This window comes from Dasypus novemcinctus, chromosome 1 (genome assembly GCF_030445035.2).
Source record: "Dasypus novemcinctus isolate mDasNov1 chromosome 1, mDasNov1.1.hap2, whole genome shotgun sequence".
Lineage (NCBI taxonomy): Eukaryota > Metazoa > Chordata > Mammalia > Cingulata > Dasypodidae > Dasypus > Dasypus novemcinctus.
The window spans coordinates 99,795,411-99,821,387 of NC_080673.1; the positions used below are offsets into that span (position 1 = coordinate 99,795,411).

Genomic DNA, 25,977 nt, shown 5'->3' on the forward strand with positions numbered 1-25,977 from the left:
ACAATTGCAACTAAACTTGAAGATGCTTTATTTTGGATGTTTGGTGTTGAATCAAATTTGAATATTCAGAATTATTTGAAAGAGCTATTAAAATATTGCTCCCTTTTCTAATTCATGTAAGTAGTTAGAAAGACTGGATTTTCTTTATGCATTTCAAATAAAAAACATATTGTAACACATTAAATGCAGAAAATACCTAAGACTCTAGATGTTTTCTATTAAACCAGACATTGAGATAGGCAAAAATGTAAAGCAATGCCATTTTCTCCCTATTTTTTACTTTGTAAAATTGTAATTCATTTTTATGAGATGGGTTGTGTATGTTAAAGTGCAATGAGTTGGTTTATTATTGCTATTATTAAATAGATTAATAAATTAAAATCTTTAAAATTTCTTAGTTTTGATTTATTATATGGTATATATAGCTCCCAGTGGCTTTTAGCAAACTAAAGCAGTATGGAAAATGAGTTATTTTATAGAGTAGGGATATAAAGTAATATTATATCCTGAAAGTTAGAAAGGCTAGGAAAAAAAAAATGATTAAGCTCCAAAAAGTTTTCTTTTCCTCCATGGATGATGATTATATAATGATTCACCTTCTAAAGAAATATCTGGGGGTAGACCCTCAATCTTTGGAAAATCCACAAAATTTAAATGTTTTTAGAGATCTGAATAATTTTGAAGAGTGGAAAGTCTACATTAATTATATTGCTCTTCTTTAATACTGCCCAATGAAAATAATATGTAGAACACAGAAAAGGCTTAATGTATTAAGCCATTTTCTTTCCTTTTCTTAAAAAATAATTATTTATTAACATCCCCGCTCCTCCCTGGTTCCTGCTCTCTATGTCCATTTGCTGCATGTTCTTCTGTGTCTGCTTGTCTTCTCGTATTCTCTTTAGTAGACACTGGGAACCAATCCCAGGACCTTCCAACATGGGAGGAAGGAACCCAATCGCCCGAGCCACCTCAGCTCCCTGGTTTGTGGTGTCTTTCGCTGTCTCTCCTCCGTGTCTCTTTCTTTTTTTTTTTTTTTTTTTTTTTTTAAAGATTTATTTATTTATTTATTTAATTCCCCTCCCCCGGTTGTCTGTTTTCTGTGTCTTTTTGCTGCGTCTTGTTTCTTTGTCCGCTTCTGTTGTCGTCAGCGGCACGGGAAGTGTGGGCGGCGCCATTCCTCGGCAGGCTGCTCCCTCCTTCGCGCTGGGCGGCTCTCCTTATGGGTGCACTCCTTGCGCGTGGGGCTCCCCCACGCAGGGGACACCCCTGTGTGGCACGGCACTCCTTGCGCGCATCAGCACTGCGCATGGGCCAGCTCCACACGGGTCAAGGAGGCCCGGGGCTTGAACCGCGGGCCTCCCATGTGGTAGACGGACGCCCTAACCACTGGGCCAAAGTCCGTTTCCCGTCCACTCTTTTGCACCAACAATCTGCGCCACACAGACTAGCTTGCTTTTCATCAGGAGGCCCCAGGAATCCAACCCAGGACCCTCCATATGGTAGACAGGAGTCCAATCACTTGAGCCACATCCACTTCCCAAGCCAGTTTCTTAATGAGCATTACTTTATCTTTCCCAAGTTACATATGTCTATTGAAAAACCTAGTTTATGGTTTGTACCATAGACTCAAAACTAAAGAATTTTGAGAAGGCCAACTTTTCTTTCCATAAATTTGTGTTTTTGATGATATAAAAACAACCTTCTATGACAAATCTTACAAAATAGTGGATAAACTACTTTTAAATAAATGTTTGAGTGCAAAAGTAACTAAAAAAAATCTTTAGTGTCTCCAAAAGTAGAGGAAGTGGAAAACTAGTATTATAATCAGTTCCTGGCAATTTGGCATAGAGGTTATGCTGAACTGAGTAATCAAGAGGCCTGGCCTTTAAAGGCCACATGAAGCCCTGGGCGCCTTTGAGTTGATGAGTTAGAATGAAGATGACTCATTCAACTGAGACTTTGAAGGACATCATCCCTGATGAAAGTATGGATTTTATTAAAATCTCTCTACTTGGATATGAGAAAAAAACTTTACATCTATCATTTTTTTGCTCTGGAAGAAAAAAAAAATCTCCCCTGAAACTTTATGTCCACAGGTCTGCTTTAAAAAGTTTAGGTTTGAATTCACACAATTTTCATGGCTTAGAAAATTAACATAAAAATTGTTTCCCAAAATGATAATGTCACTAAGAAATCTGGTAGATGCAAACCCCAAATTTTTCTGTAGAATTATGTCATCAAGCCATCCTTCTAATAGTCTAATAGATAAATTCAGTTGAATGTGGGTTCACCATCCAAAATTCCATGAGGAAAAAACTCTACTGTGAGCCAGAATGAGTAGAACAAAAAATGGCAAAATATGTGCCTAATATATTCAGATAAAATACAGGGAAGTTAAACATATCTGATCAATGAAAATATTTGAGATGATAAAAAAGATAGAAGGAATCAGTGCAAGTCAAGATTCTTCAGGTTCAAGAAATTCAATGAGTTGCAATGATGATTTACAGAACCAAATCCTACATCCAATCTAAATACCTTATTATGAAAGTGCTGATCATTGAAGACCAAGAGAAAATCCTAATGGCAATAAAAAAGAAAAGGTAGATTCTCTATAAACAAATGAAATCAGAGTGACAACAGAGTTTTTTCAACAGCTACTTTGGTCAGAAAAAAGTACAATAATGTTTTTAAAGTCAAGAAGCTAATAACTCCCAAGTTAACATGTTATATGCAGGTAAACTATCATTAAAATATACATTAAAAAAGGGTTTTTTAAAAATGAGAATTTATCATAAGCTATCCTCTAAATGTAGTTTAGGACAAGGAAAATTGATCACAGAAAGAAGGACTGAAAAGCAAAAAAGAATGAAGTACTGAAAAGCAATAAATAATGAGTAAACAAATGAAAGTGAATGAAAAGGTGATCTAACTTTAAAAGTTTAAAAGGTCTTATATAGTTCAGAAGAACAATTAAATTTAGATTTTGTTTTCTCTTTATATCAATATTTTAAGGATAACCAAATTAAAAACTGAAATAGAATGTTTAACCCCTATAACCATAATAGAGATAAGTAAAGGGGATAAATAAAACATGGTCAAAGGAAGCTAGAATAAAATAACAAATATGGCAAAGCAGGTAAATAAACATAGGGTAGTAATAAACCATATTATCGCAGTCATAAATATAAATACAAATGAACTTCCCATTTTAAAAAGAAAGGTTATAAAATTGGATTTTTAAAAATGTATGTGCTTTTGTAAAGGCAACCACTAAAACTTGAGGATAGAAAAGATTAATGTAAAAGAATGAACGAATATTAAGCAAATCCTAAAAAGAAAACTAGGGTAAGAATATTAACACCAGGCAAAAATAGACAACAGATCAAAAAAGGATTATTTAAGATAAACTCTAATTCTCTACTATAAAGAAAAACTAAGCAGAAGCATATAACAATTGAAATGTTTGGATATATACATTTTTATTTTCTTCTATTTTTCATTAATACTTTTTTATTTTAAAAAATGCTTTGGATTATACAAATGTTACATAAAAATTATAGGGGATTCCCATATGCCCCACTCCCTCCCACACTTTCCTCATTAGCAAAATGCTTTCTTAGTGTGGTACATTTGTTACAATTGATGAAAACTTAGTGGCATTGTCACTAAGTGTGGATTATAGTTACATTATAGTTTAAACTCTCTCCTGCACAATTTTGTATGTTAGGGCAAGATATATAATGACCTATATCTGTCATTGCATTGTCATTTAGGACAATTCCAATGTCCTGAAAATACCCCATATTACATCTGTTTTTCCCTCTTGCTCCCCTCAGAACTTCCAGAGGTCACTGCCTCCACATCAATAATAAAAGTTCTTCCATTACTAGAATAACAGTAAGTCTACTCTAGTTTATCGTTCATTCTCCAGTCCTGTGGATTCTGGGATGGTGATGCCCAGTCTGCCTCAAATTGGAAGGGGGCTTAGATTATACATTTTTAAAAATAAGCAAAAATTAACAAACTAAAATAAGGAACTGACAAATCCCCAAACATGGTGGTGTATTTTAGCATACCTCTTTTATCAGCTAAATAGAGATTGGAATAACACCCAACAAGATTTAATTTAATGGAAATGTACACAATTCTGCTGTTAACAACTAAAGGATTCTTTTCAAGAGTACATGAATTAACAATAAATAACCAAAATATTAGACCATAAAAATGGGTATCACATAGACTATATTTTTAGGTCGCAGTACAAATCAGTGAAAAAGCAACAATAAAAGAAAACAAAATCAAATAACACACATTTGAGAATTTTAAAATAACAAGTCAAAGAACAAATTATACTGGAAATGTAAAATTAGAAATGTTTTATAATGCAATTGTTATCTACACAAACTCGTGAAAAGCAGCTAATGTGGAATTTAGATAAAAATTTATATCCTAATTATATATGTGAAAGAAAATAATATTAAATTTTAAAGAACAATGTGTATTCAGGTAATTAGAAGAAATACATAAGAATGATCCCCCAAACAGCAAAAAAGTGATAATAAAAATAATAGAGAATAAAAGAAATATAAAGCAAAGACACAATAGATGAGTCAATTAAGCTAGAAACAGTCTTTGAAAAGACTGTTGAAAGAGTTGAGCTTTTGGCAAGATAAGTCCAGAAATAACAGAAGGCACAAATAAAAATTATACTTTAAAAATAAGTACATAGGGGAGCAGATGTGGGCCGGGCAGTTGAGAACCTGCCTCCCACCAGTGACTCCTGGAAAAAAACAACAAGCAAAACAAATGATAAAACCAACTCAAGGAAGCTGATGTGTCTCAATGATTGAGTGCCAGCTTCCCACAATCAAGGTCCTGGGTTCAATCCCCAGTGCCTGGTACCTCAAAAATAAATAAATAAATAGGAATTTAATAATATATTTTATACCAACATACTTCAAAATTATACACAATGGACAAATTGCTAGGAAAAATACATCTTACCAGAATTGTCTCAAGAAAACAAACTTACATAAAAGAACAGACCTATAATCATTAAGGTAATTGAAACAGTACTTTAAATCTACAAATAAGACTTTGAGTCACATGATTTTATAGTGATATTCTTTCAAGTATCAAGAAGCAGTTAATCTCTATCTTATCTTATCTTTTCCAGATAATAAAAGCCAATGGAAAAATTCCCAATTAATTTAATGAGACTAGATAACCTTGAACCCAAGACTAGAAATAAATAAGGAAAAAATAAATAGCCCGTCTCATGTGAAACATAAATATAAAAATTAGCAAATCCTTTAAAAATATTAGCAAATTGAATCCAGAAGTGTATTACTACACACAAAGATATACGTAGAGTTATTTGTACATATATAATGATACCAAGATGAGTTTATCTCTGGAATGCAGAGTTGCTTTAACATTAGTCTATATAATTTATTCATATAATGATTCTCTACAATAATAAAGAAGAAAAAACATATAAATAACATAATAGATGAGAATTAATCATTTGATAAAATTTAATACTCTATTTATGATAATATTAAACAAATTCTTAGGAACTAAGAATAGAAGAAAATTTCCATGACTTGATAAACAGTATCTACAAATATTGCAGCATGCATAATCTTTTATGGTGCGCTTAGAATGATCTTTTTTCTATTAGGAACAAGACAAGGACATCTGCTTTCAGTAATTCTATTATATTTACATTTTTTTCCAGAGGTTCTAGCCAATGTAATATAAAAACAAAATAAAAAAAATAAGGCATACAGAGTAAAATGAGGAAATACAATTGGTTGCAGACATTATGACATTATATATTTTTCTAAAAAGCATGTTCAAAAATTACTAGAATAACAAGGAAGCTTAGCAAAAAAATTGCTTGATGAAACATCAATAAAAATAATTTAATTTCAAGTTTCCTGTAATGGTAGAGTTGTTTTTATTGGACTAATCTTTTCAATTATAACAATGATAAATTTTTGACAAAATTTTTTTTTAAGATTTGTTTATTTACTTTTGCTTTTCTTTTATCCCCCTATCCCCCTCTCCTCCTCCCCCCCCCCCCACCACCACTTTCCCAGATGTTTCTCTTGTCTGTCTGCTCATTGTTTGCTCAATGAGACACTGGGAACTGAACCCTGGACTCCTGCATGAGAGGCGAGTGCCCAAAGACCTGCGCCACATCCGCTTGTAGCAGGCTTCAGTGTCTACCTCGTTGTGGTGGGGAACAACATTTGCTCTTCTTCTTTTAGGAGGCACTGGGACCCAAACCCGGGACTTCCCATGTGGTAGGCAGGCACTGAACTGGTTGAGCCACAACCGCTTCCCTTGGCAAAATTTTTTAAACTATCTTTTGGAGAAAGATGAAAAGCAGGAAAATTGGAGCAAACTCAAAATCTGAAACAGGACTTGCCCTTCTAATGTTAGCATTTTTACAACTTTTTGCCCACAATTCCTCCCCAGTCTTCCATATGCTGTATCTAGAACTAAACCAAAGCTGAAGTGTCATGGCCCTTATGCTGGCCCCTAAAGGTTCTGTTGTTTATTTCAGTTTACTTGGGTACCTTGAAATCTCACTTTCATGATGGGATCAAGAACAGTTCTAATGTAGATTATCCAGTTTCTTCTTGTGTAGTTTATCCAGCTTTTTCTTGTTATTAGGGTAAAAGCAACACTCTTCCCAGCTTTTTACAACCCAGGCAGAAGTAGACATACCACCCACTCAAAGACTCTTTAGCAAAGTTGTGTCCAGAAGCAAGCAGGGTGCTCTCATTTGGAGAGTCAGTTTCAGCTGTTAACAGAAAGATTGGCCACAACTATTTAAAAGAAAGAGAGCTTTTAGCTGGGGTTCATTTCTATAAAGTATTCCATTGTATAAATATACCAAACTTTGCCCGTTCTGTGTTTGGTGGACATTTGTGTTGCTTCCATTGGCCAGTGCAAAATCAGGCAGCAAAGTTCATTTCAAACATGTCTTTTAATGCACATGTGCGTGTAAAACTTAAAGCTGCTGATCTTAGGGAATATGGACATTCAACTTCAGCAGATAATGTTAAATACTTTTCCAAAGTCCTTGTACCGATCTTCCTTCAACCATGTATGATAAATTCACTTTGTTCTCATCCTGTCCATTAGATGTTTTTTTAATGAGACTTTATAATTTTAAACCATTCTTGTAGGGGTAAGAGGAGTTCCATGATTACAAGTTGCATTTTCTTGATGATTAATGTGTTTGAAAACCTTTTCATATGTTCATCGGTCACTTGGATATTTCAGTTATTTAAAGTGCTGGTTAATATTTCTCACTCACTTTTCTTTTGGCTTGACTATCTTTTTCTTACCACTCATATTTGTAGGAAATATTTTCTCTCACTGTGTCACTCTCTTAATGCTATCTATTGATGAACAGGATTCTTGTAACAGTTTTATTAAGCTTTAATTCACAAAGCATACAATTAATCTGAAAAAGTGTATAATACAGTGGTCTTTATTATATTCAACCTTCACCACAATCAATTTTAGAACATTTTCCTTACCCCAGAAAGAAATCCCTATACCCTTTAGCCACCTCCCTCCCCGTTTCCTCATCCACTCTAGCTTTAGGCAACCATTAACCTATTTTCTGTCTCTAGAGATTTGTCTTTTCTGGAAATTTCATATTTACAGGATCATACAATACATGGTTCTTTGTAACTGGCTTCTTTTACTTAGCATAATTTTCAATATATATTAGAGAAGTTATCAAAAATACAGAGTTCCTGTATATCCTTCCTCACACATGCGGTTTTCCCAATTATGTTGAAAAGGATTTTAATGTATTGCTACTTATCAATAATTTTTGTGTCCTATTTGAAAAATGTTTCTCTATACCCAAAGTCCTCACGAGATTTTGCTATATACTCTTCTAGAAATTTACTCTTTACTTTCACATTATCTGCAAACTATGTGGAACTGAGTTGTATGTGTTATGTAAGGCAGGCTTCAAGTTTTTTTTTCCGTGTAGATGTCCAATTGACCCATTACTATTTATTGAAAAGAACATCTTTTTCCCTGTCTCTTTAGTATTATCTTTGTCATAAATCAAGTGTCCATATATATGGAGATTATTCTGAGGACTCTCTCATCTGTTCCACACTATTATTTGACTCTTCTTGAACCAATATTTTACTGCCTTAATTACTGTAAGTTTTTAAATTTAGATATCTAGTAATAAGTAACATAAGGTTTCCCATTAATTTTGTCCCATTCGAGACTTTCTTGGCTATTTCTATTCTTTGAATTTATACATAAATTTTAGATTCAACTTGCAGGTTACATTTTTTTTTTAAAACTTCTGGGGATTTTTTGGCTGATTTTAAGGATTTTCCTTTAATTTTCAAGAATCTTTCTATGATTATTCCATGTGTGATATTCTTTGAATTTTTCTTGCTTTATGTCTAGTGTTTCTTAAAGCTGTTTTTCATCAATTTGGGAAATTTTTCAGTCATTATCTCTTCAAATATTGATTCACCTCCTAAATCTCTTTCCCCTCCTGGAACATCATTTACATAAATGTTAAGACTTTTTACCCTGTTCCCATATATCTTTTTTTTTGTATATTTCCATCCTTTTTTTTTTTCTTGGTACTTCAGTTGAGTAACCATCCTTTCATCTGTACCTGTTCAGCTTTTTAACTCATCCATTGAAATCTAAAGATTAATTATTTAATATTTCAGTTATAAAAGTCCTAAAAATTTCTCATTATAAATTTTAATTTCCTGTTGAAATTCTCTATCTTTTCTTCTATTCTGTTAAATATCTCAAGCACATTTATTTTAATGTCCCTGTTTGATAACTCCATATATGTATATCCTGTAGGTCTGTTTCTATTTATTTTTCCATCAGTGTTTGCTCATTTGGTTATATTTCTTGGTATGTGGCTATATTGTATGAAAATATTTAGATAATTTGAGGAGCAGAATGATGCTATTTTTCTCTACAAAAGATTTATTTATGTTTCAGTCAGATAATTAGTGTGAGACAGATTACCTCTATGTAGTCTAGGTTTGAATTAATTTCAATCTAGGCTTCAGTCTTTGTAAATGTTGTTCTATTTCTATTTCTGGTTAGCAGTACCTCCTCCTTGTAGCCTTTCAATCATCCTAATGAAATTCAGTTTTACTATGGACCCTTCTCCTTGGAGGACCTGCTTTCTAATTACAGATGCCTCTCCAGCTCTGTAAGAATACCTAAAGCTTTGCTTAGCATCTTGTCCTCTTTCTACCTGGCTTCTCTCTGCTTTCATTGCACTCATCTCTTTGAGATCTGGACCAATGCTTAATAACTTGGCAAAAGCTTCAAGGCAAAAAGCTATATGTACCAAATGTAGGGCTTATTTTAGTAGCTCACTTTTCTCCCAGATCTTGGCCTATGGGGTTCTTACTACTTTATTAGCTCTTCTCTTCTCTCCAGTTTCTCTAGTTTTTTGTTTTGTTTGAAGATATGTTATAGTAATAATAACTTACATAATAGTGGGTGAAGCTGGGGAGCTAAGGACTGAAAGGGAGAAGATGAAGAATCAGAGAAAAGTCACTAACAAGCACTCCAGAAGCCAGGTATGTTCAGCTGGAGTGGGAACACAAAGATGTATTGGTAGGACTTAGGGAAGGCTATTGCTTCTGGATCTGGTGAGTTTAGGATCATGACTGTCATTAGGCCAGCAATCACAAAGAATAACTGGATATAGTAGGGGAAAGAAACACAAGCTGGAATCCACCAACGTGTTGTGTCTCTCTTCACCACATGTAATCATGATGACTTTCAAAGCAAAATCTTCACTTCTACCTTTCAAATCTCTTGGAAATTTCTCTTTTGACCAACTCTAACTGGAGCTATATAGGGAAAGCGATTCTGGGAACACAGATCTGGCCTAGTCAAGTCAACACAGCGCAACACCACTACAGGATCTGACAAAGAAGGAACCAAACAGCTGGTAACTATACTAACGGATGTTAAACTTCACATTTACTTTAAAAAGCTATGATTTGAAAACAAAATGGGATGCTATTTTATACGCATTTGATTGGGTAAAATTCAAAGTGTTAAGGAGGAGCATATATTCTTGGCAGAATATACAGTGGTTCGGCTATATTAGAAAGAAATTTAGAATATCAAATATAATTGAAGATATACCTACCATTAAGCCTACTTACTCTACTTCTAGATATACACTATTCACATGTGTACACAAAGAGGACTTCAGCAAAGTCTTCATTGCAGTCTTGGTTTAACACTAAAAGATTAATAGTAAAAATCTGCACACACAGAAAAAAAAGAAACAACCCACCCACAAATTAAATGTCTGTTAGTGGGACTATAGATAAACTGCCATTTATTCATACAAGAAACAATTATAGAATAGTTAAAATGAAAAAAAAAACTAGAACTAAAGGTGTAAATACAGATAAATCTCAAAAAACAATGTTGAAAAAGCAAGCTGCTAAAGAATATGTAGAGATAATAGCATTTCTATAATTTTTAGGCATGTAAAAAAACACTATATTTATGGAATTCATGCATATGGATTAGAAAGATAAAACATGCAGAAGAGTGATACCAAATTCAGAGGAATGTAATAAGGGAAGTTCACAGGAGGCTTCAACTGTATTTGTAATGATTTATTTCTCATGCTTGGTGTTGGCTGCATGAAGGTTTGTTTTATTATGCTCAATACTCTTTTTTGTTCTCTCTGAATTTATTTCTTAATTGCTGCAGAAAGAAACTTTCTTTCCACATATGCCAGGCATATTTCACTTTATCTGCCCACAAAAGTAGTCAGTCTTTCTTTCCCATGCCATAGGCAGAGTATCTTACAATCTTTCATTTATTTTGCCCTTTGTCCTTTGTTCAGTTTTTTTCCTTTCCATATTTAAAATTAAATGTAGTTTGATATTTCTTAAACTGAACCCTGTTTTTAAAATTGGATAATACTTATATTTCTTTTTGTGACTTTTACATTATTAAATAAATTTGGTTAACTTTGATGTTTTTTCTCTGCTCAGATGTTTTATTTTAGAATTGTTTTAAATGAAAAGAAGGTTGATATTTATTCAAAAGAGTTTAAATGGTTTTTATCTAATAGTAAAGAATTATTAATAAAAATTTTAATTAAAAACAGATAAAATTTAACTCACTGGAAATCTAGATGAGAACGGACAAGGCAGACAAGCCTGTCAGGGCCACTCCCCTTTCTCACTTGGAGTCGGGAGATATGATTTCCAATGGAAGAAATCTAGGCTTTGGAAGATAAAGAATGGAAAGGGAGAAATAAGGACTAGCAAGATGGCAGAGTATGGTGAATCGTGTAAAGTGGTCTTTCCTCATAATCCTTCAAGTATTCATTAGGTTCACTAAATAGCAAAATGCTGATTGAGATTGAATTTTTGAGAACAGTGAAAGAGGTGAAATGCAGTGCAGATTTTGACATGCAAAGAATTAGAATGGCACCCATGGACAGGAGCTAAGAGCATAGAAAAGCATGGAGAAGCACAGTAAGAAAACGTACAGAAATTTAGAGAGAGTTTTGAACTGCCAGTAGAACAATAGTAGAAATCAAAGCAAGTTTAGTCAAATTCCCAAAGGGTAGGTGACACCACTGTTATCATCTCTACTACACTAAAACATGTTCAAAAGGGACTGACTTGTTTTCCATTCCCTTCAGTGCAATTTATAAGTAAAATTTAAACATAATATTTGGTTTTAAAAGAGTTGTATTAGTCAGGGATATCTAGAGAAACAGAATTGACAGAAGATTTCTATAAATGATATGAGATTTTTATAAAATTCTCTCATGTGACTGTGGGGATGCACAATTCCAAATTCCATAGTCAGGCTGCAAAGCAGGGGCTCTGATGAAGGTCCTTGATGAGTTCCTCGGAGACTTGGCTGTCTGAAGGTAAGCTGGAAAATTCTCTCTGAATGCGTAAGTGACTTTTAAGGCATTCAACTGATTGGGTAAAACGTCACTCATTGCTGACAGCAGTCTCCTTGGTTGATTGTAGATGTAATCAGCCATCTCTGCAATGAACACACAGATGAGTAAAGTCCATAAATGTCCTTGAGTTACAATTAGCCTAGTGCTTGCCTGACCAAACAACTGGGCACAATTACCTGGCTGAGTTGACACATTAGCCTAACCATGGCAGTCCACCCCTTGTCAACTTGGCAGCCACACACATCACCTTAAACCATGAATAGTCTCTAAATAAAAATGATACAGACATATATATATATATTTCCTCCTAACAATATTCAACTGTCCTGCATACACCTGGAAATGCATTAATTCCCTACAGAATAGGGTGCAAGTCCCTGAATAATATTCACTCTTAAACTTGACATCCTTAAATAATAGATATGAAACTAATACAATTTATGTCATATGATAAGAGAAAAAGTAAGGAAAGAAAACAAAGATATTCATTTTATGTACATATATAATAATACTAATAACCAAACAAGGAAGAAATATTCATGACCATTACAGTCCTAGTTTCTGTAACTGATCACATGGTTGAAGTTCATATTTATCACTACTGTCTTCCATTACCCATTACATGTTCCCCTTCTCCTCAGCAAGCACCTCAGCTGGCCGTGGTTCTTTGCCTGGCGGGGTGACCCAGACTTTCATTCCTGAAGATTCTGGGTCAAAATTAGTCCCGCCTGAATTGGGTTGTTGCAATTTTCTATTGACTTTAATCACAGAGTATGGTAGTACTAAGAGAGGCCCTAGAGGATTTCCTGTATTCCAGGCAAACTCTTCTTTACCCCCATTATGTAGATGCAGTACTATTTCCCCTTGACAGTCAGGATTAATCACCCCAGCCAGCACAGTAATTCCCTTCTTTGCCTGTTGATTCAGAGTTAGGAGGAGCATAAAGTGGCCAGGTGGCAGTGTTAACTTCCAGTTCAGTGAAATTATTGTTGTGTTCCCTGGTGGAAGCTCTTCTCCTTTGGAACTAAGACCTTTGGACCAACACAGCTTAAGTTTGCAGGGACAGGAAGCAAAAATTTTCATAGTGGATCACTAGGGGTAATAGTGGATGGTGCCACTCCCATTTCCACCCCTTGATTCCTGGACCCATGAATCCTGGCTATGGGAGAAACAGCATCATAGAGTAGGTGTTGATTTAGGTCATACACAGCCTCCTGGAGAACACTGCCCCAACCCTGAACAGCATTGCCACATAGTTGGCACCATAAATGAGTCTTCAAAAGACCATTCCACCTTTCTATCAATCCAGCTGCTTCAAAATGATGGGAAACATGGTAAAACCAGTGAATTCCATGGGCATGTGCCCATTCTTGCTCATCATTTGCTCTGAAATGGGTTTCTTGATCAGAAGCAATGCTGTGTGGAATATCACAGCAGTGGATAAGCAATTCTATAATTTCCTGGATGGTAGTTTTGGAAGAAGCATTGTATCCAGGGAATGCAAACCCATATCTGGAGTATGTGTCTATTCCAGCTAAAACAAACTGCTGCCCCTTCCATGACGGAAGTATCAGGCTGATCACCTTGGGGAATGGTGCCATATCAGGGGCTAAGTGTGTGTCTCTACTGCTGGCAGATTGGACTCTCAGCAGTGGCTGTAACCAAGTCAGGCTTGGTGAGGGGAAGTCCACATTGCTGAGCCCACACATAACCTCTATCTTTATGTGCATGGCCACTTTGTTCAGGAGCTCTTTGGCAATGAATGGAGTGACTGGGGAAAGAGTCTGAGCATTAGCCACAGAGCCAGTCATCTTATCCAATTGATTATTAAAATCTTCTGCTGAAGTCATCTTCTGGTGAGCACTCATGTGAGACACAAATATTTTCATGTTTTTTGCCCACTCAGAAAATTCTATCCACATACCTCTTCCTCAGACCTCTTTGTTACCAATTTTCCAATCATGTTCCTTTGAAATCCCTGACCATGCAGCCAAACCATTGGCAACAGTCCATGAATCATTGTATACATTTCTGGCCATTTCTTCTTCCAAGCAAAATGAACAATTGGTGCACTGCTTGAGGTTCTGCCCACTGGGAGAATTTGCTCTCACCACTCTCCTTCAGGGATGTCCCAGAAAGGGGCTACAGTGCTGTAACTGTCCACTTTCAGGTGGTACCAGCATATCATGCAGAACCAACTGTAAACCAGGCCCAAGTTTTCTCTTTCTCAGGCAAATGATTGTAAGGAACTCTCCCAAGAGTTGTTGGCTGGGAAAAATAGGTAATGTGGCAGGAGTGGTGACCACGGGCATTTGGGCTACTTCCTCATGTGTGCCTTCAGAACCCACTCAAGCCCTGTCTATTATATACCACTTCTACTTTATTATAGAGTGCTACTGTGCATGCCCAACTTTATTATTTGGTTGGTCAGATAATATCCAGCTTATGATAAGTAACTCAGTTCTTATGGTAACTCGTTGGCCCATGGTTAAGCCTTCAGTCTCCATCAAGGCCCAGTAGCAGGCCAAAAGCCATTATCTACAGAGGATGGCAGGGCTTTGCTTCAAAATCCTATGGGTCTGCATTGTGATTCTCCTATAGGGGCCTGCCAAAGTTTCCAGATATCATCTCTATTTGCCACTGACACTTCCAGCACCATTGAATCTGCTGGATCATATGGCCAAAGTGGTAGTGCAACTTGCACAGCAGCCTGGATCTGTCACAGAATCTTCTGTTGTTCTGGTCCCCAGCTTCTCTAGTCACTTGGTAAATGGGCCAGACCAGAGTAACACACCCAAATGAGGAATGTGTTCTCCAAATCCAAAGAGACAAACTAAGCACTGTGCCTCTTTTTTGGTCATAGGAAGAGCCAGGAGCAACAGCTTATCCTTCACTTTCGGAGGGATATCTCAACATGGTCCACACCCCTGGACACCTAAACTTTCACCAAGGTGGAAGGCCCCAGTATTTTTGTTTGAATTATTTCCCATCCTTTCTCATGCAAATACCTTACCAAAAAGTCTAGAGTCATTGGTACTTCTTGCTCACTAGGTCCTACCAATATGATGTCATCAATATAATGGACCAATGTGATGTCTTGTGGGAGGGAGAGATGACCAAGTGTCCTGCAGACAATATTATGACATAGGGCTGGAGAGCTGAATGGGGATGTGGTGGGAATTACCACCTCTGCAGAATTCAAATCCTTCATAGTAGCACTGATCTCTGCAATCCCTCCAGGTATGCAGTATTGCTTTTTTTTTCTTTTATTTCTTTTTCTTTTTTTCTTTTTTATTTATTTCTCTCCCCTCCCCCCCCCCCAGTTGTCTGTTCTCTGTGTCCATTTGCTGTGTGTTCTTTTTGTTTACTTCTGTTGTTGTCAGTGGCACAGGAATCTGTGTTTCTTTATGTTGCATCATCTTGCTGTGTCAACTCTCCAAGTGTGTGGCACCATTCTTGGGCAGACTGCACTTTCTTTCGTGCTGGGCAGCTCTTCTTATGGGGCGCACTCCTTGTGCGTGGGGCTCCCCTATGTGGGGGGCACTTCTGCGTGGCACGGCACTCCTTGTGCACATCAGCACTGTGCGTGGGCCAGATCCACATGGCTCAAGGAGGCCCGGGGTTTGAACCGAGGATCTACCATGTGGTAATCTGATGCCCTATATCCACTGGGCCAAGTCCACTTCCTGTGCAGTATTGCCTTTGATTCACTATTTTGCTGGGTAGAGGCAGTTTTAGTGGCTTCCACTTGGCCTTTCCTACCATAATAGCCCTTACTCCACAAGTCAGGAATCCAATATGAGGATTCTGCCAGTTACTGAGGATGTCTATTCCAATACGAATTCTGGAACTGAGGAAATAACCACACTGGACTCACTGTGAGATGGACCTGACCTAAAACTCCATCAATTACCTGACCTCCATAAGCCCCTATTCTGATTAGTGGACCACAGTGATGTTTTGGGTCTCCTGGAATTAATGTCATTTCTGAGCCAGTGCCTATAATCCCTGAAATATCTGATCATTTCCTTTTCCCCAATGCAGTTAGTCTAGCGAAAGGCCATGATTCTCTGTCTCTGTAATTCAAGCTAGGGTTTTGTTCACTTGACCTAGTACTCTTCTGCTTATACAGATCATGTAGAAATTTAATAGACTGCTTATGTATTTCACTTCTAAATACCCATAATCTATTGACCAAAGCCATACCTCTGTATGACTCAGACTCTTTTGATTGCTGCTTTCAGTCTGCCTTTCATTGCAGTAGCCACGCCCACCTTGTCTTTGGTGACTATCTGCTGACACTTGACCTTCACCTGCCTAAGATCCAATCATCCCCATAACATTTAAGGATTCTAGCTCCATTATAAAGTAATACATGAACTACAAGAAGAGCAACCACAGAGCTCCCCAGCGAAGATGAAGTTAGTCTTACAAATTTATTCCTCACAGTTCAGGTTAAAGGTGTGTCCTCTGAATTTTCCTGCGGTGGGTGGGCAGCTCTCAAATGGTAAATTCAATCTCTCTAAGCCTTTTTATTCTCTCTTCTATTGTATATCCAGATAAACCAAGCATCTCAACCTCAGACATTCTAGGCCAGGGGATCTTAACTGATTTTGTTCCATGGACCACTTTGCCAGTGAGGTGAAATGAATACTACTGTAAGTTATTTATTGCATATATTCATAAGCGAAGGAAATGTTTGATGTCAGTTAGAGGCCAGAATAAATAAAGATAATAAGTTGATTTTTTTCAATTCAAACTCACACACTCCCTGAAATCTTTCCATGGACCTCAAAGGGGTCCATGGACCCCTTGTTAAGAACTTCTGTTCTAGGCCATCTTTTGATCCATGTTTCAGCCAGCCAACCAAACAGTTACAACCCTTTTTAACCCTTGGAAATACAGTGTTGAATCCAGAATTTCTGCTTAGTGGGCCCATATCAATAAATTCAGCCTGATCCAATTTTGTATTCTTTCCACCATTATCCTATACCATTAGTATCCACTCCCACACATATTCCCCTGATTTCTGTCTATATATGTTGTAAAACTCATGCAGTTCTTTTAGAGTAGAGCATACTTCCTCATGGGTCACACTTTGTACTTTGTCTTTGGTAGTTTGTTGTGATTTTAGTTAGTAGTAGGTCTCTAAGAGAATCAGGTGGTGGGGGTGGACAAGAAAAAGGATTAGAAAGTTACTGAGAGCTACTGATCTCAGGATATTCCTAAACATTTTCATCTAGGGAGACAGGATTAATCTTTCCTCAGGGCAAAGTGAAGGTTGGGTAAAGCATGCTGGAGTTTGGCTGGTACTTGCCTCAGAGCTGGGAGGAGGTCCAGACTCCCTGGTGCAGGCTGGAAGCTGGGTGATACAAGTTTAGCATTGTGTGGTCTCTACAGGGCAGGCCATAATAGGTTTATCTGGCTAAGTCTCAGCAGAATTTAGGGTTCTGGGAAGTAGATGTGCTTCAAGTGATAGGGTTTCTGCCTACTATATGGGAAGACCTGGGTTTGATCCCTGGGTCTTCCTGATGAAAAAGAAGAAGAGAAAGCATGTCCATGTGGTGAGCCAGTGCCTGCGTGGTGAGCCGAGTGCATGCACAGCAAGCTGTGTGCCCACATGAGTGCCCATGTGGCAAGCCAAGTGCCTGTATGGTGATCCAAGTGCCCAAGCAGTGAGCTGAGTGCCTCTGCAGTGAGCCAGTGCCTGTGCAAGTGAGTCATGCAGCAAAATGATGACACAACAAAAGAAAGACAAATGGGAGAGTCAAGGTGAAGTACAGCAGAAACCAGGAATTGAAGTGGCGCAGCTGACAGGGAACCTCTTTCCACATCAGAGGTCCCCAGGATTGAATCCCAGTGAATCCTAGAGGAGAAAAATTGGAAAGAGAAGACAAAAAAAAAAAAAAAAAAAAAAAATACATACAGAAGATCACACAGTGAATGGACACAGACAGCAAAAACAGCAGGGCGGGGGAAGGGGGGAAGGGAAGGGGGGAAAATAAATAAATAAATCTTTTTTTAAAAAAGTAGAACTAAGGGTCCCAATGTCCCCACTGATATCATCATCAGCTCATATGTCTCCATTCCAATCCTCAGGGTTCCAATCCTTTCCAATCAATGCCTTCACTTTAAGAGCAGACACCCTACAAGGTTGAGATTTTAGTTTCTTTTGTAACTCTGTTAATCATACAATGGAAGTCTGAGTCTGATTTTCAGAGATCTCAAGCCTGTGGCTGCATGAAACAAGATTTTTTTTCAAAGCATACATAAAAACTTTCACATCATTCATGCAGCATTTAAGTTGCAAATTTGAAGTCTTTAGTCTAGCTCATCCTTTTCTTTTGTAACTGTATCCAGAGTATCTAGGAGGAGTCAGCCAACATCATTGTAAATTTTGATTCCCCAAAACTCTGTTAAGGTGTTGAAAACACTCTCACCCAGATCCTTGCCTTTTGTAAGCATAGAAGTAAAGCAGTCCAGTGGTTATCTTCTGTGCATCTCCATTGGCATCTCCCACCATGAACTGTTAGTGGTCTCTTGATTATTGGAAAGGAAATCATTAGTACCCTTGAATCCAATTAGAGTAGAGAGTTAACTGCAAAACTGACAAGCACTTCAGAAATCCCATGTTTAAAATTCTGTTTTTCAAGACCCCACTCCTGGTACCAACTGTGTTAGTCAGTCTTCTCTAGGGAAACAGAATCAATAGGAGATAACTATAAATGGTATGAGATTTTATAAAATTCTCTCACATGACCCTAGGGATGCATGTCCAAATTTTGCAGCCAGGCCAGGCTGCAAACCAGGGGCTCTGATGAAGGTCCTTGATGAGTTCCCAGGAGACTTGGCTGTCTGAAGGTGAGCTGGAAAATTCTGTCTGAATGCTGCAATCACTTCTCCTTTTAAGGCATTCAACTGATTGGATAAAACATCACTCATTGCTGATAGCAATCCCCTTGGTTGATTGTAGATGTAATCAGCTATCTCTGCAATGAACTCACTGATGACTGACGTCCATAAATATCTCTGTATTACAATTAGCCCAATCTTGCTTGACCAAAACTGGGCACAATTACCTGACTGAGTTGATACATTAGCTTAACCACCATAGTGACCAAATTCAAATAACACACTATTTTGTGTGTATGTTCCAGCTTAAGTTTAAGCTAAAGAAAAAATGATATTTACTTAAAGAAAACATGTAGATTAAAGACCAATTCACATCAATTTCATTTTTGCATCTAGTCATGCACTGAGAATGGTTTGATGACTTTTGGCAAATAGACATATTTAGGAAATGTAGACAGTGGTACTTTGGCAATTCCTAATGAGGACAACAATCTGTAAATAAAGTATCTAATCCTGTTGAAAATTTATTTTTATTAAATATTGTTTACACTCTACATTGAAAATATTTCAGTAACAGTGTTGTGTATTTTGATGATAATGTTCATTTAAATAATTTCTTTGGTCTTCTTATATTGTGTTTTTTGTGAGCTATTTAATCAGTAAAAATAATTCTAATTTATTTTAATTTTATAAAATGTTTTAATAAGAAAAACAACTATGATAGATTTATAGAATAAGTAAAATTTCTTTGGTTTAAAATAATAAGAATTGTACTATACTAGAATATGGTTTTCTTGCTGTTATGGAGCAAAATTTCAGTGATTTTTTTATTTCATATATATTATTTGTTCCTTTTAATTCCTCACTGGCATGAAAACTGTCTTGAGGTACATTATGATACTGGTGGCTTTCAATGAGAAAAAAAGAAAGTTGAACCTGAAATTTCTTGGTTTTAATGACTTCTTTTCTCAGCAATAGAAATTTTTGCCCTCTATCAAAAGTTTCATGAATGTTAAAAGTTAAAACAAACCCCCTTAGTAGTAGAGTGGCAAACTCTGTGGTCAAGGTTCTGGTTTCAAAATCACCTTATTAATTTTGTGACCTGGGGCAAGTGGCTCAACCTCTCTTTGTCTCAAGTTCTTTATCTATAACAAGAGGACATAATAGTATTTCTCTCATTGGGTGGTTGGATGACTGAATGAGAGTGTAAGACTTGGCATATATTAAGACTTAATAATAGATAACCTTATTATTATTATTGTTAAATGTCATAGGCTAGAAATGGATATAACAGATAATTAAGATACAAATATAAATATACACACACATACACAAATACACATTTTGTTTCTCACTGTTTATGCTAAGGAGGTAACCTGGACCAATAGAAATAGCACTGACTTGCTAACTAGCTGCTAATGAGCTTTATAATTTGGTGAATTCAGCTTCTCCACACCTCATTTTCCTCCCCTATAAAATGAAGTTTAAACAAAGGGTTTTCCATGGTTTTCACTCAGTTATAACAGTCAATGATTCAATATTATTTCTAGAATACAACTGTAGTATTAAGTAGGACTATGTGGAGTCACAGGTTAAAGTAAAGTGATTCACAATAGAGAAAAACAAGAGGCAGAAAAGAGAATTTCTCCTGCTAAACTCACTCAGCAACAAAAAGTCAATGATAACTTCTAATACAATAAAAAAAAAAAAGGGAATCCTTCCATTCTCTTCATTTTCTCATTCATACATGTCAAATTAATGAACACCTACTATGTGCCAGGCATTGAAGGAGGAGCCAGAAATACAGAAATATAATATCTACATTCTGTGCGTTCGGTTACAATCACTGTGAAAAGCATTCTCTTAGGTGATACATTGAGATGGGTCATTTACATATCTCTAGGTGAGATGCTAAGGAAAGAGACTTTTCTAGAGGTCAGGGAGCCCTATTTTCAGGTTGAGATGAGAAGAGGTATCTCTCTGTTGTATATCTTCTCTTTCTCAGATTTCTTATCCATTAAGTGGGGATAATTTTAGTATCTACCTTATAGAGTATTGTGAATATTTAATAATACAATACAGGTAAAATGAATGGTGAGTTTTTCATAAATACTAGGCATGATTTTTGTTTTAATTCCAACAAGGGGGCAATATATTCTAGTGACTAGGAGCTTGGACTTTGGAATTGAACAGACCAGATTTGAAACCTGCTTTGACATTTACTATCTGTGTGCTCTCAAGTCATTCCTTAAGCTTTAAGTATACCCTCATCTATAAAGTGGAAATTATAACTGTTCCTTTTTTGTTTCTTGAGATGATAAAATTAAGAAAATACATGTAAAGTACTTATCAAAGTGCTAGGCTAATGCTCAGTGTTTAATAAATGCTAGAAATGACTAGAGACACTACAGAATATGACCCTCATAAGCAACATGTACAGATGTTAATCACTTTACAGAGTGTCTTAGGTCAGGTGTCTTAAAGGTAGGGCCTAAGATGCAAATTCTTGTCTAACTGATTCACTGAGGAAGTGCTCACAAAGAAGGGGAGAGAGGGAACTAGGATAACCTAGTGGTACAAACTAACCAATTCATTTGGACAATAGCCTTGGTCTGAGACCTTGGGTAAATTCTAAAGCACAAACTGCACCAAACAGTTAGTTCCATCTTAAGGCAAGTGGGCCAGCCATGATATAACTGTGTCAGTCATGACATCTTTGGGGAAGGTAGCCTCCTAGAAGGTAACTCCCTATTGTCTAAGAGTAATTCTCTGGAGAAGGAACAACTACTCCTTTCTGAGGTCCTGCAGTCTTATGCTGGTTCCTGCTGTCACTACTAATTCTTGTGATCTTGCTGGCTTCCCTCTCAGGTGATTGCTTAGTTTCTCCCTCACGCACACCTCTGCAGGTAGCCTATGTTGGATGCAATCATTGACAGTTATTATATAAACTTAACTGAAAAAAATACCCTCTTAATATGTTATAGCTATGACCAGAAGATCTAAGGTCTTTCCTAAATTTTCAAAATTCTGAGCACAGCAGCTGACTGATAAGAACAGGTGAGTAAAGGGCTTCTTAGTGGTTACCAAGAGCCTTCAGTACACAGAGGAAGGTGGAGATATACAAAAAGGCCTAGTTACCTCTCTCCCCTTCTGTGTACTCCTGTTAATGAAATTGGCTGTACAGTTTGTCTCTTAGCTTTAAAAAAGTCAGGGAAAATAGGGTTTTAAAGTTTTTCTTGAGTTACAAAAGTCTTAAGTTGGATATCTTCTGTTAGGCCTTCAGAGCCATTCTACATTCCCCGCCTGCCCCCCCCGCCCCATTTTGTGAAAATGTATGAACTGCTTCAAGTGTTCTTTTGACATTTGCCTTCTGATTGGATTGGGTTAATGGGGAGCACCAGAAAGATTTCAGAGTGAGAAGAACTCCACTTCTCTCTTTCCGTAAAAACCCTTTCTCAGCTTTCTCCATCAGTATGGCAGAATAACAGCTGCTGAAATCTTATGAGTATAAATAGGATCTGTCCTCCAGAGAAAAATTGAATGCAAATCTCCAACGGAAAGACTCTGATAGGGGAAGGTGGTATCATGTGCCCAATCTTGTTCTACTGAACTAAGGGTGATGTAGAATCATGTGGATTAAAATGAGGCTTCCAAATAGGTTAAAAATTTTAAGTATATGCCCAATGATTTCCAAGACTGGGTAGAGGTCCTAACCACAGGCACCTGAGACAGATCTTAGTTTTGAGTTGAGCTAATGTATTTTATGTCTTGGGAATATTTTCACTTCAGTTTAATCATAATTGGTTTAAATCCTATATTCTGTGATTTACAAATTTCATTCCATTTAATGGATGCTGTTTGGGAATTGGAAATGGTAATGGAGGAAGGCCGTCTGTCCATGAAACCACATCATCCTTAAACCTAAGATGTTAAATCCATTGAGGGCAGAAATTAATTTGAAGTGATATGAGAACAGGTGTGATTTTTTTTTCATGGCATACCTTCAATGAAGTTGTTTTCTTTACACTATTCTCCTATCTCAGTGATTTATAACCCACTGTAGCAGATGCTCTTAGTGCCCCACCCATATCCCCCACAGGTCCTTTTCCATTTCCACACACAATAGATCCTTGTTTGCATTCACCTACATCTCTATTTCAGAGCTCTAGCCTTGAACTTTCCTGGTCTTTTCCTGAGTATACAGAGAGTCAGAAGTACCTAAGTAAGATTTTACATCTCTCTGAAGGCACACCTTTACCAATGACTGTGGATATTTATACTCAGCTCCTTGGTTCCTAATGGAGATAGCTCTGAGATGTGATTTACAAATATCCAGAGCTCCCCTGATGAACTGCACCAAAATTATCTTCTGAGGGTCTTTGCTTGTCATATGACCCATGCTTGGCATCTTTCCTTTCCTGTTACTTTCACTACTTCCCTCCTGGTTTTTCCTTGGAACACTCTTTAATAAATCACTTTTATAAGAATCTTCATCTCAGGGTTTACATCTGGGGCCCATAATCTTGGATACCAACATGTCCATTAGAATTACCTAGGAAGTTAGTATTTTTGGGCAAACAGAAAACCATAGCCCAGGCTATGAATGAGGAAAGCAAAGTAAAAATTTAGCTTAGAGATTAAATCAGAAACTTCATCTTTAGTGAATACATGATGCATTGTGTGTTTGTGTGTGTGTATGTATGAGAGCAAAAGAATGACAAAGTCAGAGAGTCATAGGCATGGATGCATAAAGAGACTCTCATCCAAGATATTTAGAATAAGTGCTGGCCTTGAATTTTTTAAAAAAATGCACTCTGTGACTAACAAAGTGAAAAGAGAAAAAAAGTGTTTTCCTCTGTCAAAACGGTACCAAAACTTGTTACTCAGAGAAGGTATCTGGTATTTATTCAGTAATATAGCAAGTTTGCATGTTGTTAAACTGGTCATATTAACTTGCTTTAAAAGGCATTAACTGACAAAAATAAACCCTAGTCCTATATATATTATATTTCTAGGTATTCTCCTCACACATTTGGAAATTTAAGAAGAACTTATTCTAGTCAGAGCTAAGACTATAAAGAGGGCATTTTTTTTTCTAGTTCATTTTATATAATATTAATAACTATCAGTGATTGCCTCAACACTGCCCACCTACAGAGGCACATGGAATGCCATGAGTGAGGGAGCCTTGGCCTATGAGAAAAGCTAACAAGATTACATGAAGCAGTAGTGATTCCAAGAGTGTGGTGTAGGATCCAGAGCTCAGGGAAGTAGCAGTAATATTAAAATCAGTCCAAATGGAGTATGTTCGATTTAATCTAGGAGAGGCCACGCATCAGGGATAAAAGGCAAGGTTCAGTCCAAGATGCCAATCAGTAGCCATATGTCATTCCAGGAGTCTCATGGCATATGAAACAGAGGCAAGACACTTACCGGTATTCAAACTGTAGCACAGAGGTCCTGCAGGGTTATTTGGCTATTTAGAAATGCTGATTGGCATCATTACTATTTATGAGTATTTGGTCTCCTTATGTATTCAGACACGTGGGAGGATCACATACAACCAACCCCTTGAAATTAGGTAAGGCTGAATGAGGAGTTCAGGTCAATGAAATGTGAGCATTTGCCATGGGTGTCATTTCCAAAAGAAGCACTTGATTGCAGGATCTTACCCTCTCCTTCCTGCTGGGGAGACTGTGGAAGTACGTGTTGCTCTTGGGAGGGGAGGGGGGGGGGCGGGATGCTTATGATTGAAGCACTCTGGAATGCTGAGTCAGAACTTGGAGGATGATGGCCCTGGAGAGTTGCCCAGACTGCATTGGACATGGTGTAAATTAGAAATGAACTTTGGTTAAGCCATGCAGATTTCTGCTTTTTACTGTAGGATAGCCTATAGCCTGCCCTGATGATGATATGGAAACAGGTACAGAGAATGCATAATAGTTCCAAAATTTAGCAAGACTCCCTAGCTAGGACTCCCATCCCCACCCTTCTCAATACATATATTGGTTTGCTCTTCTTTACATTTTTTGCTCTAGGGATGCTATAGAAATAGCTGGGATGGGGCAAGGATGGTACGGCCACTTTTTGAATGAAGGAAAGGATTTCCGTAAGCACCAGAATTAGAGGGTGTTCACGCCTTAAAATCTGCAGAGATGGTAGAGTAACAACCTTAGCTGCTTAGTGGAATCTAATTTCTGTTTTCACCTTCCAAGTGATTTAGTGAGGGGTCTTTGGGTTGTAAGGGACAAACTACTCAAATGAGTTCTAGACATCAGGGCTTATTATAAGATATAGAAGGGTCTCCTATAAATCAACTGGTCATGAGATGTCCTTTAGTTCCAAACTCACCATCCTAGACCAATCCCCTGTGGTGGCAGCCGTTGAGCCTATGACCTGATGGTCCATCACAGGTGATAGGGCTGGGGGCATTCTATCAAAAACAGGGACATAGGTAGGGTAATTTATCCAGTTTTCCAAATTTCTTTTAGCTGGACATCAGGAACACCCTGAAAGAGAAAGGAAAACTCTTTTGAGGGTTGCTAAACAACCATAAGCTAGACCCTGCCTATTTCCTCCCAGAAAATTGCTGATGTCTGCCCTAACTTATCACCAGGGGATAATTTAGATGCAGCAAACAATAGGACCCTTTGTGTAACAGGAAAAAAAGAGGAGCTATGAGTAACAGTGTGCCCTCCTTTGGATTTACACACATGATTCTTACAGAGGGAATGTGTGAGAGACACACCTCATGCTAAAAACTAAAATCCTGACTTCCCATTCCATTTCTCATCCCAAAGACAAGAGTCATATTTTTTACACGATGAAAGTAGATTTTGTAACTTATAAAAAAACCTAAAAATGAAATTTTAATTTTTCTCATAAATGCTTTGAAATGCTTGTTTCAACTATTGAAAAAATCAGAAAAATAAACTAGGGCTAGCATTGTAATGGAATATTTCAACAAAGATCTATTAAGTATCTATGCGCTACACATGTGCTAGGCTTGCTATAGGCACTGGAAATTCAGTTGAGAACAAACCAAAGTCCCTGCTCCTAGGGACCATGTAAAGTTGCAAGTAGACAGACAAACTATCACACATATAACACACACATGCACAATGTTA

General features: G+C 37.0%; 1 long non-coding RNA gene across 1 annotated transcript; it reads right to left on the reverse strand.

The window, feature by feature from the left end:
* Window positions 1-8,692: 8,692 nt before the first annotated feature.
* LOC111765850 (uncharacterized) lies at window positions 8,693-25,359 on the reverse strand. The gene is made up of 2 exons (XR_002798074.3): window positions 25,202-25,359; window positions 8,693-12,081 (listed from the first exon to the last, which is right to left on the reverse strand). It is a non-coding gene; the product is annotated as an uncharacterized lncRNA (long non-coding RNA).
* Window positions 25,360-25,977: the final 618 nt, after the last annotated feature.